Here is a 13,716-nt window from a genome sequence, read left to right as displayed (position 1 = left end):
TTTTACATACCAGATTGGTTTTCCTTCTTCAGTGTTTTCAGGCAGTCCCTTAATTCTGATGTTGTTCCTTCTTGCTTTCCCCCCCCCATATCATCCAATTTAGGTTGCATCTCTGTCTTTCCCTCTTTCTGTGCCATGGAGCTCTGCAGGTTTATCTCCATCTCTCTCCTTAGTCTAACCCTAACCCTAACACAGACTCGCTCTTCCAAGTCAGTAACTTCCTTCTTTACTGCCAGAAACTTGGTCTTTAGATCGGCTTTCAGGGCCTTAAACTCAGAGATCAACTCCCAGACGTCCACCTTGGTAGCCATTTGATTTCCTTCAGTCCTGGCATTTCTACCTGATTTGGCTGCCACATGTCCATTATGAGTCTGAGAGCTCTCTGTACGTTAAGAGCTGGAAACACTTCTCTTAGAGAGCTATTCTTTTAAATGTCCAGCTCTTATTGGATAATCCATCTTCTGCAACCCTGTTTGTTTGTTGAGGGGGGAGTTTAGTATGTTTTGGGGGTCAATAGAGGCAAATAACTCTGCCATCCTCTCAGAGCTCATGCTTCATGCAGCTATTTTAATCTAGCCCCCCTGGTCCTCCAACAAATACATGTTTTATAACATTCCATGGAAGATTCCCCCCCTCCAACTACTCTATGGAATATAAGTTTATAAAACAAAAAAACTGAATTAAATATTAACAATAAAAATACCCCCAAGCCCATATGGTCCCAACGTACACTGATATCAGAAGGGGAATTCAAAGCCAGTGCTGAGACTCTGTACTTAAGTCACCATTTTAGTGCTGGGGCATTTTCCCTTTGGGCAGCAGGCCTGATTCTTGTTCTCAGTTATACTGGTGTAAATCCTGAGCGGCACCACTGAAGTCAGTGGAGCTGCACTGGCACAAAAGCAGGCTTGGCAGAATTCATTATTTATTTTTTATAATTTAAATGGATAATATCAGTGTTTATTTTTAAGCATTTATTTTCGATATTTGTCTAGATATTTGTCTCCTGTTCTTTTTGTCTATTTAAATGTTCACAGTTGTTGGAGATTATGGTATGTGGGACTCAGACAATAATTATTTAACAACGGTAGATGGTGAGATCCAAACAGTTAAAGCTTTATAACGGTTATAAACACAAATTGTCAGTATCACATGTCAAAACATATGAAGTAAATATCCTTAAATGAAACTAATACATTCTCAAGCAGCATTTTACATACTGTGCCTATCTGTAAATTTCAGTTGCTATCGATGGAAATATTTTTTCGTCAGTTTGTGCGTGTACGGTGAAATCGACATTTACCGATTTAAAAATCGAATCCTTCCAAGTTTACATAAAAGCATTGTTGGACCAGAACCAAGTCCAGCACTTTCATTCTCTGCCTTTTCTAAGCAAGTGGGGAATTGAACGCAGGTCTCTCTGGTAAAGAAAGCTAGTGCCCTAACCACTGGACTATCTGTGACAATCTTGCAATGTCCTGGACAAACCCTGTGGGATGAAGTTAAACCTTATTCAACTAATTTTACATATTTTGCGAGTCCATTGTACTGAAAATGCAAATGTTTATTTACTATTGTGGGATTGTATGGAATTTCTTTTGGAGGAAGGACACAATGAATGCAATCTCTAGATGATATTAGGACGTCAAAGGACTATTGGGGACACATACGTGTGAAGTGGATTTCCTAGCCAATATTTGGAGAGTGAGGGAAATGTAAATGTCCACCTTGAATCCATGCATTTGAAGCTGCACTTTGAGCAGAGACCCACTGTGTTGGCTGATTCCTTATACACAGTCTCAAAGAACCAGACTGGATAAATGAGTGATTCACAGAGTCATGAGTGGTTCTTGGTCTGAGCAAAGAGTGTGGTGATCTTGAAACCACATGGCAACCCCATGTTGGGTTTTGAAGGTCTGCTCCTGCCAGAGCCCATAGCAGAGTTGGTGTGATCTCTGGGAAGCTTATTACCCTGCATGCAGGTTCTTTTTATTGTTTTTAATATGCTTCTCTGTAGTGCTTTTGCCTTAAGTATAAAATGTGCTTGCTTAGAAAGAGCTGTGATGTTCCTTATAACTGGCACAATTACACAGTGCACCATCTCTAAGGAGAGAAGCAAAGCAGACCTGCTTAGGCAGCCTGTCTTTTGCTGGGAGATAACACAGTGATGGCAGGGAACCGTTCAGCCTGAAAACACCCCATCAGAATAGAGAGAGACGTGAGTCTCCACCCAAGAGAGGCAACAGCTAGGGAGCTGGAAACCTGAGAGCGGGTGCCCTTGCTGGGCCACGGAGGGGAGATACAGGTGCAGTTGCTCTGAACTGTGACATCATCCTGCCTCCCTCTGATGCCTTGGTCACCCTCCCTAAAGTGATGTCTAAGGCTACCATCCTCTCTTCCTTCACATCCCTAACCCTAACTCAAGATCACCTGGCTGGGATGGCTGGGATGGCTACAAGAAATCAGCCAGAGCTTTATGGCCAGCCAACTTAACCCCTCAATAGTTGGGGAAAGATTATTATTAATTTTATTGTGGTTTCTGTGGTATTCAGGGATGACTCAGTGCTTAAGGGGCTTGTCAGAGATCTGCTTTATTCAGCATCCAATTCCAACTGCTGTGCATAACAACAAGAGCTTCACAGCGCCCTGCCCTTACTCTCTGTCTGGGAGGCTTAGCCCTTAAAGGCACAGTTCCCAGTACTACAGCGCCAGCTGAGACCAGGGCCCCACTGGACTACACTCTGTGCAAATGCACAGTAAGAGGCAGACCCTGCCTTGAAGAGCTTGCAAACTAAACAGATAAAGGGTAGGAGTGTAAAACAGAAACACCCAGAGGTGCAATGATTTGCCCAGTGTCACACAGCAAGTCTGTGGCAGAACGGGGAAAAGAATCCAAGTGTCCTGATCACTGAATCAACTTATTTATTTATGTCATTACAAAAGTAAATGGAATGAATCTGTGTCTACTACAAGTGTCCATATTTTGGTATTGCCCTCTCCCCCGCCCTATGTCAGTCATCATATTAGTGGACCAGTCTTGCAATGAGAGCCATGGAGGTGGAATCCTGCACGGCCCCACTGACTTCAATGGGAGTCTCCAAGGGTTCTGCCCACCAGTGCTCATGGAAATATTGTGGCTTTGGATGGTACGTTCTTTGGGGGCAGGAGCCATGTTGACTTCTGTATTTGTACAGCATCTAGCACAATGGGGACTGGTCTTGACTGCGGCCTGTGGATGCCGATGTAATGTGAATATTGACTCAGAATAATTTAAATTAGGGATTTACCATCTTATTTTACCAAATGTCAAACCCGCTCAAACACGGTGGGTTCAAAAGTTCAACCTGAATTCAAACATCCTTGGGTTCTGCATTGTACTTAGGAGGAACTGTAAGAAATGCAGCAGAGAGGGAAAGGGAAAGAAATAATCTTGTGACAATTGGGGATTAAAACCGGATGAGGGAATGAAGATCAAATATACACAGTGTGAAACAGGAGCCGAGACATACTAATGAAAGAATAAATATAGCCTCTGTACTAGATATACAGAGTAACCACTGTGCCAACCCAGGTTTTGGGGGCTGATTCTACTTCTAACATATTGCAGAAGCCTCCCTCTAACTAGAGAAATGTAGGGAAAGAAATATTCATCCATGAAAAACAAATGTGGCTTTAAATGATCATGGCAATGAAAGGTTCACAAACTCAGTTTTGCACATCTCCAAATTTGCTACGAAAACGAAGCCACAAATCTCACTAGGTTTACCCATCCCTAAGGTAAGCATCAGGGGGGAAGATTGAACTGAATTTTGCAGAAGTCTGAAATCCTGTCTTGGGGAAGTAAGTTGTGCTGGCTTTGCAGCAATATGTACAGACATGCACACACACAAAACTAACTTTGTAACAAAGTGATGCAGGCTGCAGGAGCTGTGTCAGTGAATGGAAGCAATCCTGACACGGCAGCTCTGTGAAAGGTGCTAATTATACTGATCTGGGTACTATGTTGTGCGGTCCTTTGCTCAGAGGAAGGATGTGATGCAGGCATAAGGAACGGCACTACAGAGGAAATGGGAGAGCAGAAGCACCTAGACACATCAATAATTCATAAAATGCCAGCAGCAACAAAGAGAAAGAGGGACCAGAACTAGGAGAACAGAATACCATAAAGCTTTTTAATGGTCTTGTTCTATTAATGTCAGATTGTGACCGTTTTTCAAGTAGGTGGAAGTTTTCCAAAACTCCTACAGAATTCAGTGACAATAGCTAAATAATGCTCGATTTAGCTAAGGCATTTGGTCTCAGAAGCAGAGTATTATCAGTGTTACTGGGTGTTTGATGCTATTTAAAGGTGCGTGTAATTTTTCAGGAGGTTTTAAAGGAAGGCCTGGAATGGTCTGCATACCATAATTCTTGTAAAGGAACTGCTGTATAATAATAATAATATTGTAGAATCATACTGAAAAGGCTTCTGGTATCTTATATTAATGTATTATTAGTTTATTGATTATCCACGCGTTTCCTTTGCCTATATCCAATCCACACTCCATCCGTCTCTATTAAGGATTAGCCAACTATCACATATCTGTCATCTGTGAGCATCCCGCTCCCACCAGGGCTTTGATCCAATTGCTAGTCCTGGTGCAGTGCACAACAGGGTTTGCAAGGTTGAGTGGAGGCATCATACGGCCAGAAGCAAGGTCAACCCTAGGCATAGTCCTCTATGCTGATCAGGAGTGTCACGTTCCTTGTACATCTGCTCCCTTCTTTCCACCGGTTTCAGGATAAGGGGTAGGTGAGTCTGAGCAGATATGGGTTTAAGTGAGATCCCAGCATTTAACGAGGTGCTTAGCTGCACGCTCACCTCTTTGGCTTTAGTCCTGCTATCAGGCAGCAGTAGCTGGGTGGCCTTACAGCTCCACTCACAGTGGGGCAGGATCAGGTCCCCTGCTTGCCCTGTCCTTGCTTACCACTTTTTATGTTAACTCATGAACACTCCACACCTGCTCTCTGCAGGATCAAATCCCTAATGCTTCTTCTTCTCCTAGTTAGAAGATCATGATGTACATGGGCAGAACTCTACTTCTTTGGAGTTGGACTGGGGCTGAATCTGACCCACAGTATTTACAGAGCGTATTAGATTATCTGCCCTGTCCTTCTGCCACTGCAGGATCATCCCACACCCATTTATTTGTCCACTAATGACTTAAGTGCTGGAGCTTCCACCACTTCCTCTGGGAGATGATTCGAGAGTCTCATAGACCATGCTGTTAGGAAGCTTTTCCTGATACTCAACCTAAAGTTTCCTTTGCTTAATTTCATTTCCTACTCATAGTTGACACCTTCATACCCTCATAATTGTAGCTAATAGTTGGCTCATACCTCCTTTTTTTGCTTGCCCTCTTCGGTATTTACACCCTTCATATTTTTGGATTGACCCTGCAAAAAATGACTTGGGGACAAATCCTGTTTGCCTTATTCATGTGTGCAATTCCCATTGACTTGAGTGGGACCAGTTATGTACATAAAGCAAGTAGGGTTTGGCTTTGAGTGTTGAGCGGGGAGGCATAGTATATGGGAGCCAATGGAGTTGACACCAACACCATATGATACACCTAACCCGTTCCCGGGGAGCTTCTCCATGAAAGCTCAATGCCCACATGTCTGCCAAGTCACACAGAAATGTGTAGGGGAACTCGAGCACTTATCTGGATGTCTCTGCTCTTCTCTCAACATCTCAACCAAGTTAATCATTAAGTGGCTCCTTGGATGACCATATTGGCCTTTTTGCACTCAGATGAATAAAATAAGAGGACTAGATATTTAACAGCCCACTGTGGTACAGGTTCTGGCCTCAGTGTTTGTAGGTATTTAGCTATGGATTTCATTCAGCAGGCATCCCTTTCAAAACAAGGGACTGTTTCATTACTGCAGCATGGCGATCCAAGAAAATGCTATCTCACCAGGTGGTCCATGCTGGCATTGTACAAGGAACTGAAAAGTTCTAAAAGCAGGCTGGTACTGTTTTTTTGTATAAATGATCTATGAAATTTTTAAGGGCACATTAGGTGGTTTGTGCTCCAGTTCTGAGGTGGAGCCAAAGAGGAGACAGGAAAGAAGAAAAGGGTGTCCTGATTCTATGCTTCTGCAGGCTAGGAGTAAAGCCCATTGATTTAAATGGGAGTGATCCATATCGAAAGGTAAAGGGCACACCGCCTTCTCCTCAGCTTAACAGAGAGGGAGAGTGCCCCCTCATCCTGGGTCAGTGTGGCGAGGAGAGCTCCCTCTTTTATTTCAGTCAGAGAAAAGGCCCTGCGTAAAGAGGAAAAGCAGGACAGAATGAGAAATGGGAGAGAGCTGGCAGGAGCTTGAGACCTAAAAGGCAGAGAGAAAAAGAGATACACGAAGGAACATGCTCCCCTGAGGGAAAGGAGAAACAAGTAGCTCTCAGTGGAAGAGAAGGTGAGAGAGAGAGAGAGAGAGAGAGAGAAAACAAGTGTATCCTGGAAGCAGAGAGGAAGAGAGATGCTGGAAAAAGAGGACCCAGGTAGCTAGGACCTTGCCAACCCTGAGAGAGGGGGCCTTAAAGGAGACAGCTCAGATTATAGACTAAGAACAAACTGTTTTGTTATTGCAGGGAAATTTATATGGCTGGATTGCTGGGATTTTATAAAAGAGCATCAAAGCATCTAAAGTCCACACATACAAGGAACAGCCTGGATTTTTTTTCATATAATTATAGGAAAATAAGGTAGACGAGACCTTGGAGCTTCCAGCCCTGAGAGTGCTCCTTCAATACACGCTCTTGTGTGACAACTGAATTGATAGCATGAGGACTCATGTTATTAAAAGTTTAACAATATTCAGAACCATCTGTTCCCCACATACACTCACAGCACTTGCAATTTGCCACAACTGTCATTTAAAGCAGTCTCAGTCCTGCAGAACAATAGAAGGACAAAAGAAAAGTACGTATACTACATGACAGCTGATCTCTGTTATGACATTTATATCCACTGGTGAGGAGGGATGGCGTGAAGATGTCTGTCAGACCAGAGCTCAGCCAACGTGTATTCCACTTACTGGGGCAGAGTCTCAGCTTGATGGGTGCGCACATCTCCTGACAGGATTCAGGGGTGTTAGGTGCATTCACAGAGAGAATTACGGACCCCAGTGTATAGCAATACAAAGTACTGTATATATTTATGAGCAGAGCAAACAATCTCTATGCAGTGGAAGTGGCGTATAGTGAGCTCAGAAATAATGGAATTCCTTTCAAAGAACCAGAGAAATGAACCTGTAGCGGTGTATGTACATCCCGTCCCCTGTTGCAGCAGGTGATGGGGGTGCTGACACCCACAGTCACTGTCTACCCAACTGTTTCAGACCTCACAGTGGTCAGATTCAACACAGCTACCCTTGGGGTCAGGGCTGCGTGGCCCAATGGCCAGAGATGAAGAAGTCAGCTGCCACCCAGAGGTGAGTAGCAGCAGGGCTGGTAGGGGGACCTGGCCCCTCTCTCTCCATCACGTCCCGGCCCAGGGTCCTGTCATTGGTGATTGTGGTCACTGCCCTGTCAGAGGGGATCCTATCGCAACATGCTGACTGTCTTCGTGGTACCACTCACTACACCCCTCCCGGGCCACTTCTTACTGTGAGTCCTGAAGCCGGGGGTCCATTCGTCATCAGGATTTCCAAGCTCCTTTGTATGGGTAGCTGGTTGGGACTCCGACTCCGGTCGACTGGCTCTAGGCAACCAGTCTCCAGTCTGGGCCTCAGGCTCTCTGGTTCCTGCAATCGGGAGCTGAAGTGGCTCCCAGGCTGGAGCCTCCACCAAGCATCCTTCGTCTCCAGCGGTCTGCCCAGAATGAGCTGGGCTTCTCTCCTTTATACTAGTGCAGCATTTGGAGCATGCCCCGTCTGGTCTAAGGGGTGGGACTTCCGCCACCCATAGCGTGGGATTAACCTTTTCCTGCCTAGTGCGTGGTATGCACGCCCTGTCACAGGATCCTATCACAAATTTGTGGGGGAGTTCACAACCAGAGTTGAAACAGAATGGCTCAGGCCCTTCATGTGCTGATTGCAATGTCAGGGAACCTCTTCAATGGGATGAGGTGTCTTTGGGAGAGAAAAATGAATTATGAAAAGGTTCTTCTAAGTAGTGTGCAGATGGTATTTTCTTCAGATATGCCTAATAGTGTAGTACTCTACAAATACTAATTCATTAACCCTCACTATAGCCCTGCTAACCATTATTATGATGATTTAACAGAAGTGTAGTACTCTACAAATACTAATTCATTAACCCTCACTATAGCCCTGCTAACCATTATTATGATGGTTTAACAGAAGGATTTCCCCATAATGTCATCTCAACATCCATTAGGGTGCATGCAACATCAGAATGAGATGGGCCTGCATCAAAATGCCGCACACACTCATGCTGATCACCAAACGATGTAAGAGCCTGATGCAAGTACCCTCAGATTTTGATAGGGGCAGTACCTGGAACCCAGATCAGATTCTGTGACTGGCCCCTAGCTCTATAATGGGTCAAACCAAACCACTGGTCTCAGAATCTCATGTGTGGGGAAATGGCAGGTTAAGGGGAGAGCACACTCCAACCTAGCACCAACACCAGCAGATTAAAGGCGCTAATACACAAGGGGAATTTTACCTTGTCCTGTATTAGGCTGTCTCCCTGCAACCTACCTGGCAGCAGCAGCTGCCTCACCTGTCATGACTAAGCCGCTCCCATGACCTACTCCCAATCAGGAAATGAGGACAGGGACTCATTTATAATTTCTATACTACACTAACAGTTTTCAAATACAAAATGCAAATCTTGACTTTTTTATTAAAAATGTTTAAAAACATGTCAATCTGGTGGGAGTGAAATGTCAAAAATGTGATGATCCCCAAACGACTTTCTCGCAATTATTGCACTTGAGCCCATATGGCTGGTTCTTGGAGCAGCAGAGGAGAAAAAGATGTAAGATGCTTTATTTTCAAAGGATATTTAGTATTAGTCCTCACAAGCCTCTGAGGTAGACAAGTGTGATTACTCCATTTTATAGATGGGGGAATAGGAAGTAAGGATGCTTAAGTGGGTTGCCCAAGATCGTACAGTGTTAGAGAGACAATTATTACTCAGTGATTCCTGGCCCCAAGGGCTCTCTCCTGACTAATCCCTGTACAGGATTGCTTAGGGATTTGTTCAGTCACCATAGAGTTTTTCCTCCATTTTGATACTATAACTATCATCATAAAATGCAATTAGCTAGAGTCAAACTGTTCAGCATTAAACTAATTATTGTCCTATGTAAATAAAGTACAAAAAAACTATTCCCCAAACTCTTAAGAATGGATCCAGTTCAGAACTACAGTCCAAGGCCCCCCTCTGCTTATTTTACCATTTACAACAAGTGTGTAGTGAATGTTCCACTGGGAATGTCTCTGAGAACACCCACTGATCACCTCAGCTTGGCAAAGATTGGCAGGTAATGCAGTCTGATGCACAAAAAGGAAAGACACATTTTATTAGGAGGTAATTCCAAGACAAAAACTGAACATGGTGCACAAATGGCCCAAATTCCCCTCCCTCCGCCTTCCCCAAATTTCAACTAATGAAGTTTAGAGTAAATAAAAAGTCTTGGTTGCAAACTGTTAGTCAAATTTTGTGTGTGTGTGCGCATTTCCTCCTCTCCTCCAGAGCCATCTGCAGGTGCAGCTGTTTGCATATGTAAGCACCTACATTTGCACACACCAGCCAGGTGTTGGCACCCCCAGATTTCTGAACAAACTTGTGTTAATTTAATGTTAACATTAAGGTTTGGTTTAACTTAACCCACTCTCATCTGCAGATCACAATACCTTGGAGTGGTCTTTTATCCCCCTCCTCCCTTCAACCCCCTCTCCCCCGAAATGAAGGTACTCGTTTACACAGAAGTCAACAAAATGCCAGAGTGCAGAGTTAGAAAAATAAATACTTCAGTTACCCTTCTTACGCCAGAAGCTCCCTCCCTTAGCCCTTGTGTTCAGATGCCAGCTGAACATTGCCACAGTCCGAAATAAGACCTGTGGGTCTCCCATGGCAGATGCTGCCACTGCTATAGCCTAAAGGCCCTGCAGCCAGCCAAGGGCAAAATTTTTAATTGAACATCAAACTTCAACTTTAAATCTGAAAAAATTAAAACAACAACCAAAAGACAAGATGTTAATGTCTCTGAACCTCTTTAAATGAACTTCTAACTGCAGCTAATGTGAACCACACAGTACTGGGGAAAGGTTTGTGATTAGCAACTACACAGAAGGCCTTTGTCCCTCTAGGGTTGTGTATGGACTCCAGTGCTAGACAATCAATGGCAAAGGAACCTAAAGAGGCTTTCTTCTTTAAGCAGGAAATAAACCAATGTGGCAAATAACAACTAATGCTACAAGATTACAAATAGACAGACCAAGAATTATTGGCTGATATTACTCAGCAAATAAAATTGCACAGCAAATATATTGCAGAAAATTGTTAACTGCACATGGACAAATACATGGGAAAAAAAGGCAAAGTTTGACAGAAAATTATTCACTATGAATTGTGTGTGTTTGTCTGTTTTATGCTGCAAGACTTTAATCCTGTATCAAAAAAGAGGCAGCCCCTAAGCGAGCGGTCCCTGCAGGGAAATAAGCCATGCGAAAGAGTTGTTTGGAAATGGTGGAAGGGCGTCCTCCTGGAAAAGGGCCAGTTCTTCCCTGAACATAAAATATAAAAGAAACCAGGCCTTGCAGATGCCACTATCTGCCAGCCTGTAATTAATAAATTATTGAGACAATCCTGAAACAATTAGATGAATAAGGGGATGAAAGATCCTATAGGAAGACAGACATCCCCACTGTTTGGGGAGGATCTAAACTATCGTGTCCAAAAATTGTTTTAATCTCCTGCCATCAGATAGTGCTGAGCACTTCAGAGGTGGAACAGGCAGTTGTGATTGAAGACAATTAGGGGCAGGGACTCATTGTGTCCTTTTTCATCTCCTTTTCCTTTGCAGTTCAGGAGACAGATACGTTTCATCTTGCTGCTAGGGCACAGTCAGAAAGGAGTAGTTTGAACTTCTTCCTGCTGCTCCTTGGAGGAACAAAGGAGACACTTCTGAATCCAGTCCTCTCTGGGGACTTACCACCACCCACCCGTCACCCTCTGTAAACATGGGCCGTCTTGAAAGGACAGTGTCTGGGATCTGGGGACTGCCTTTGAATGGGGGAGACCCATGGGGGACAGAATGGATCACTCACTCAGCTCAGAAGACCAGCAGGCACGCTCTGAACTGTCAAAACTCTTGTAGCACCAGTGGTTTTCAGCAAAATGCATGAATAAAAATTAAATAAACTGAACAGGAAAATCAAAGTTAAAGTATCTAAGAGTCTTTTTATCAGTTCCATCAAAAGCTCCCTCAGTAATTCTGATTATTTTTATTATTTAAGAAATGCTGCTTTTTTTTTTCCAGGAGAAGAGAGAGCCTGATAAAAATAAGATCATAGGATCAAAGCAGTTAGGGATGGAAAGGCTTATTAGATCAGCAAGTCCACTCGCTGCAAGATCATTTGAGGCCTCAAATATAGATTCAGAGCTTTCTGAGTCTTTAACTGAAGAGGTGAGAGTGTTGAATATTTAACAAAGACAGCTTTTCTCCCCACTGCTTCTTGGGTATTTCAATTGTATGTGTGTTAATATAAACAAATGAAAAACAGTTTTAAACAGTCTGAAAAAATTGCTTCCTTCAACAGATAATCACAATTCACTTGCATGGTATCGCTGATATAATAATCCTACCAGTTCCCCAGCCATTTATAGAGTTTTTTAAGGAAACCAGGGTGCTGAAGGCCTGAATTTCTAATTTTTTAAAAAAAGCAGAAAACAGCTGTTTTGATTTTGAAGGAAAAAAAAGCTTCCATAGAGAAGGGGGCACAAAACATACTTGTTTTTTTTTCCTTTGCAGGGCAACTTTAACTGATTCTACACTTGATCTTGCCAAGTCCTAAATTCCACTAATTCCCAAGGAAGTAGCTACATTATTTTTTTTCTGTCTTAATTTAGTGATGGGAGAACGTCACAATATCTGGGGTACATATTTTATTGAGATAAGCACCCAAAACCTGGAATATACATCCCAAAGCTTTATTTAAATAATCTTACTCTCTGGAGTCTTAAAATGTCATATTCATATTCTCTCTTCCTTTCTCTCATCACCAAGACTTCCTGTTTCTTTAAGTTCAAGAAACATCACCCGCCTGATTCTGCATTGCCTGCACTCTTGTGTAGTAATTGACATGAATGCAAAGTGGGTGTAAAATGATATAAAAGGTTGCAGGGCAATGAAAATCAGGCTCTGTGATGACCAGGTGGGGCCCTCTGCTGCAGTGACATCCCAGTTGAGAAGTTCTGCTCTTGTCCATATCCCCAAATTAACCTGTAGGAATGTGATGATTTGTAATTGCTTGGCGCACAAATCTGGGAACGCTTCTGGATTCACATTGTTACAAATCTGACTACTATACAAAGTTAAAACCTGAGCTAGACACTTACAACGGCTGCCTGCCATCAGGTGGTGGCTTTTTAGGTATGGCTTACGGTAGCACCTGCCACTGCCAACCACTGGCCAGAGTCCCTCCCTGATTTTCGTGACCACCTTCCCCTCTGCAGTGACTGGAGAATCTCAGGAATCCAAAGTGGTTGGAGGATAGTGAGCGAGGGGGTGAATGGCACCAAGAGGGAATGGAGGGTGAAAGGTTGGTGGTCAGAAGTGAGTTCTGTCACAGGTGGGAGCAAGGAGGGGAGAAGGAAGATGTCTACACATAATTCATTTATGTAAAGAAGTCTTCTCTTCCCCACTCCCCCCAACATTATGGAGTACTCTTCAATGCCCTGAGATTCCTCACCTTTCTTTACTAGAGATAGGAGATGGGGGGTAGGTGTCGCCAAAATCTGGATCTGTACTTGGTATCAGATCAATACTGATGGAATATACCAGATCTGACAAATCCATCCAAATTAGATTTGTCACACACTTTTTCATATAATTCATAGTATCTACTGTCTGTTGGGGGTGGAAAGAATCACTTTTTGGTGAAAAGTTTGATAGAAGAGTTCCCAAATTCTGGGAATATTAAGAGGGTTTGCTCTTGTCTGTTGTGAAGATGGCTCAACTGATTTAAATGTCTTGTTTATAAGAAAGAAAGAAAGAAAGAAAGAAAGAAAGAAAGAAAGAAAGAAAGAAAGATTTGCCTCTAAACTCATAAGGTTTTAACTTGATAGGATTTCAAATGTCCAAGATTTTATTCTACCAACCAGACTTGCTCCAGAAAAATGTGATTTACTGTGAAATGAAGACTCTGAGAGAACCTTTAATAATGTGACGGCAGTTAGCCCAGACACCATGCTAATAAATTGTTTGTGTAACTGTTTTGGATGATGAGGTTGACAAGCCTACATGAGGCTAAAAGAGGAAATCTGCCAAGTCAACGTGGTATGCCTCAGGCTCAGCCTGTCTCTAGCTGCTGCAGAAGGCAGCATGCAATGCACCAATTCCCAAAACACACTGCTTCAATCACAGGGTGCAAACCACTGACCTGGTGGCAGCCAGAAAGCCAACTGGGCCCTTTGTATCCTCAGGCGATCCTGATGGCCGTGTCTCATGAGGCACCTGCTCTTTGCACAACTTGCTC

The 13,716-nt window shown here is 43.4% G+C and overlaps 1 long non-coding RNA gene across 6 annotated transcripts in view; it reads left to right on the top strand.

The window, feature by feature from the left end:
- The window catches only part of LOC123375485, a 35,663-nt gene extending 24,323 nt beyond the window's left edge, over nucleotides 1–11,340 (top strand). For all 6 annotated transcript variants that reach the window (XR_006581483.1, XR_006581484.1, XR_006581485.1 and 3 more), the window contains exon 6: nucleotides 11,043–11,340. This is a non-coding gene — a long non-coding RNA (uncharacterized LOC123375485). The remainder of the gene's footprint in view (nucleotides 1–11,042) is intronic.
- The last annotated feature ends 2,376 nt before the right edge of the window (nucleotides 11,341–13,716 follow it).

This window comes from Mauremys mutica, chromosome 8, assembly GCF_020497125.1.
Source record: "Mauremys mutica isolate MM-2020 ecotype Southern chromosome 8, ASM2049712v1, whole genome shotgun sequence".
NCBI classification, from domain to species: domain Eukaryota; kingdom Metazoa; phylum Chordata; order Testudines; family Geoemydidae; genus Mauremys; species Mauremys mutica.
The sequence above is the reverse complement of the archived record's forward strand: the minus strand, read 5'-3'. Positions and strand labels throughout refer to the sequence as shown.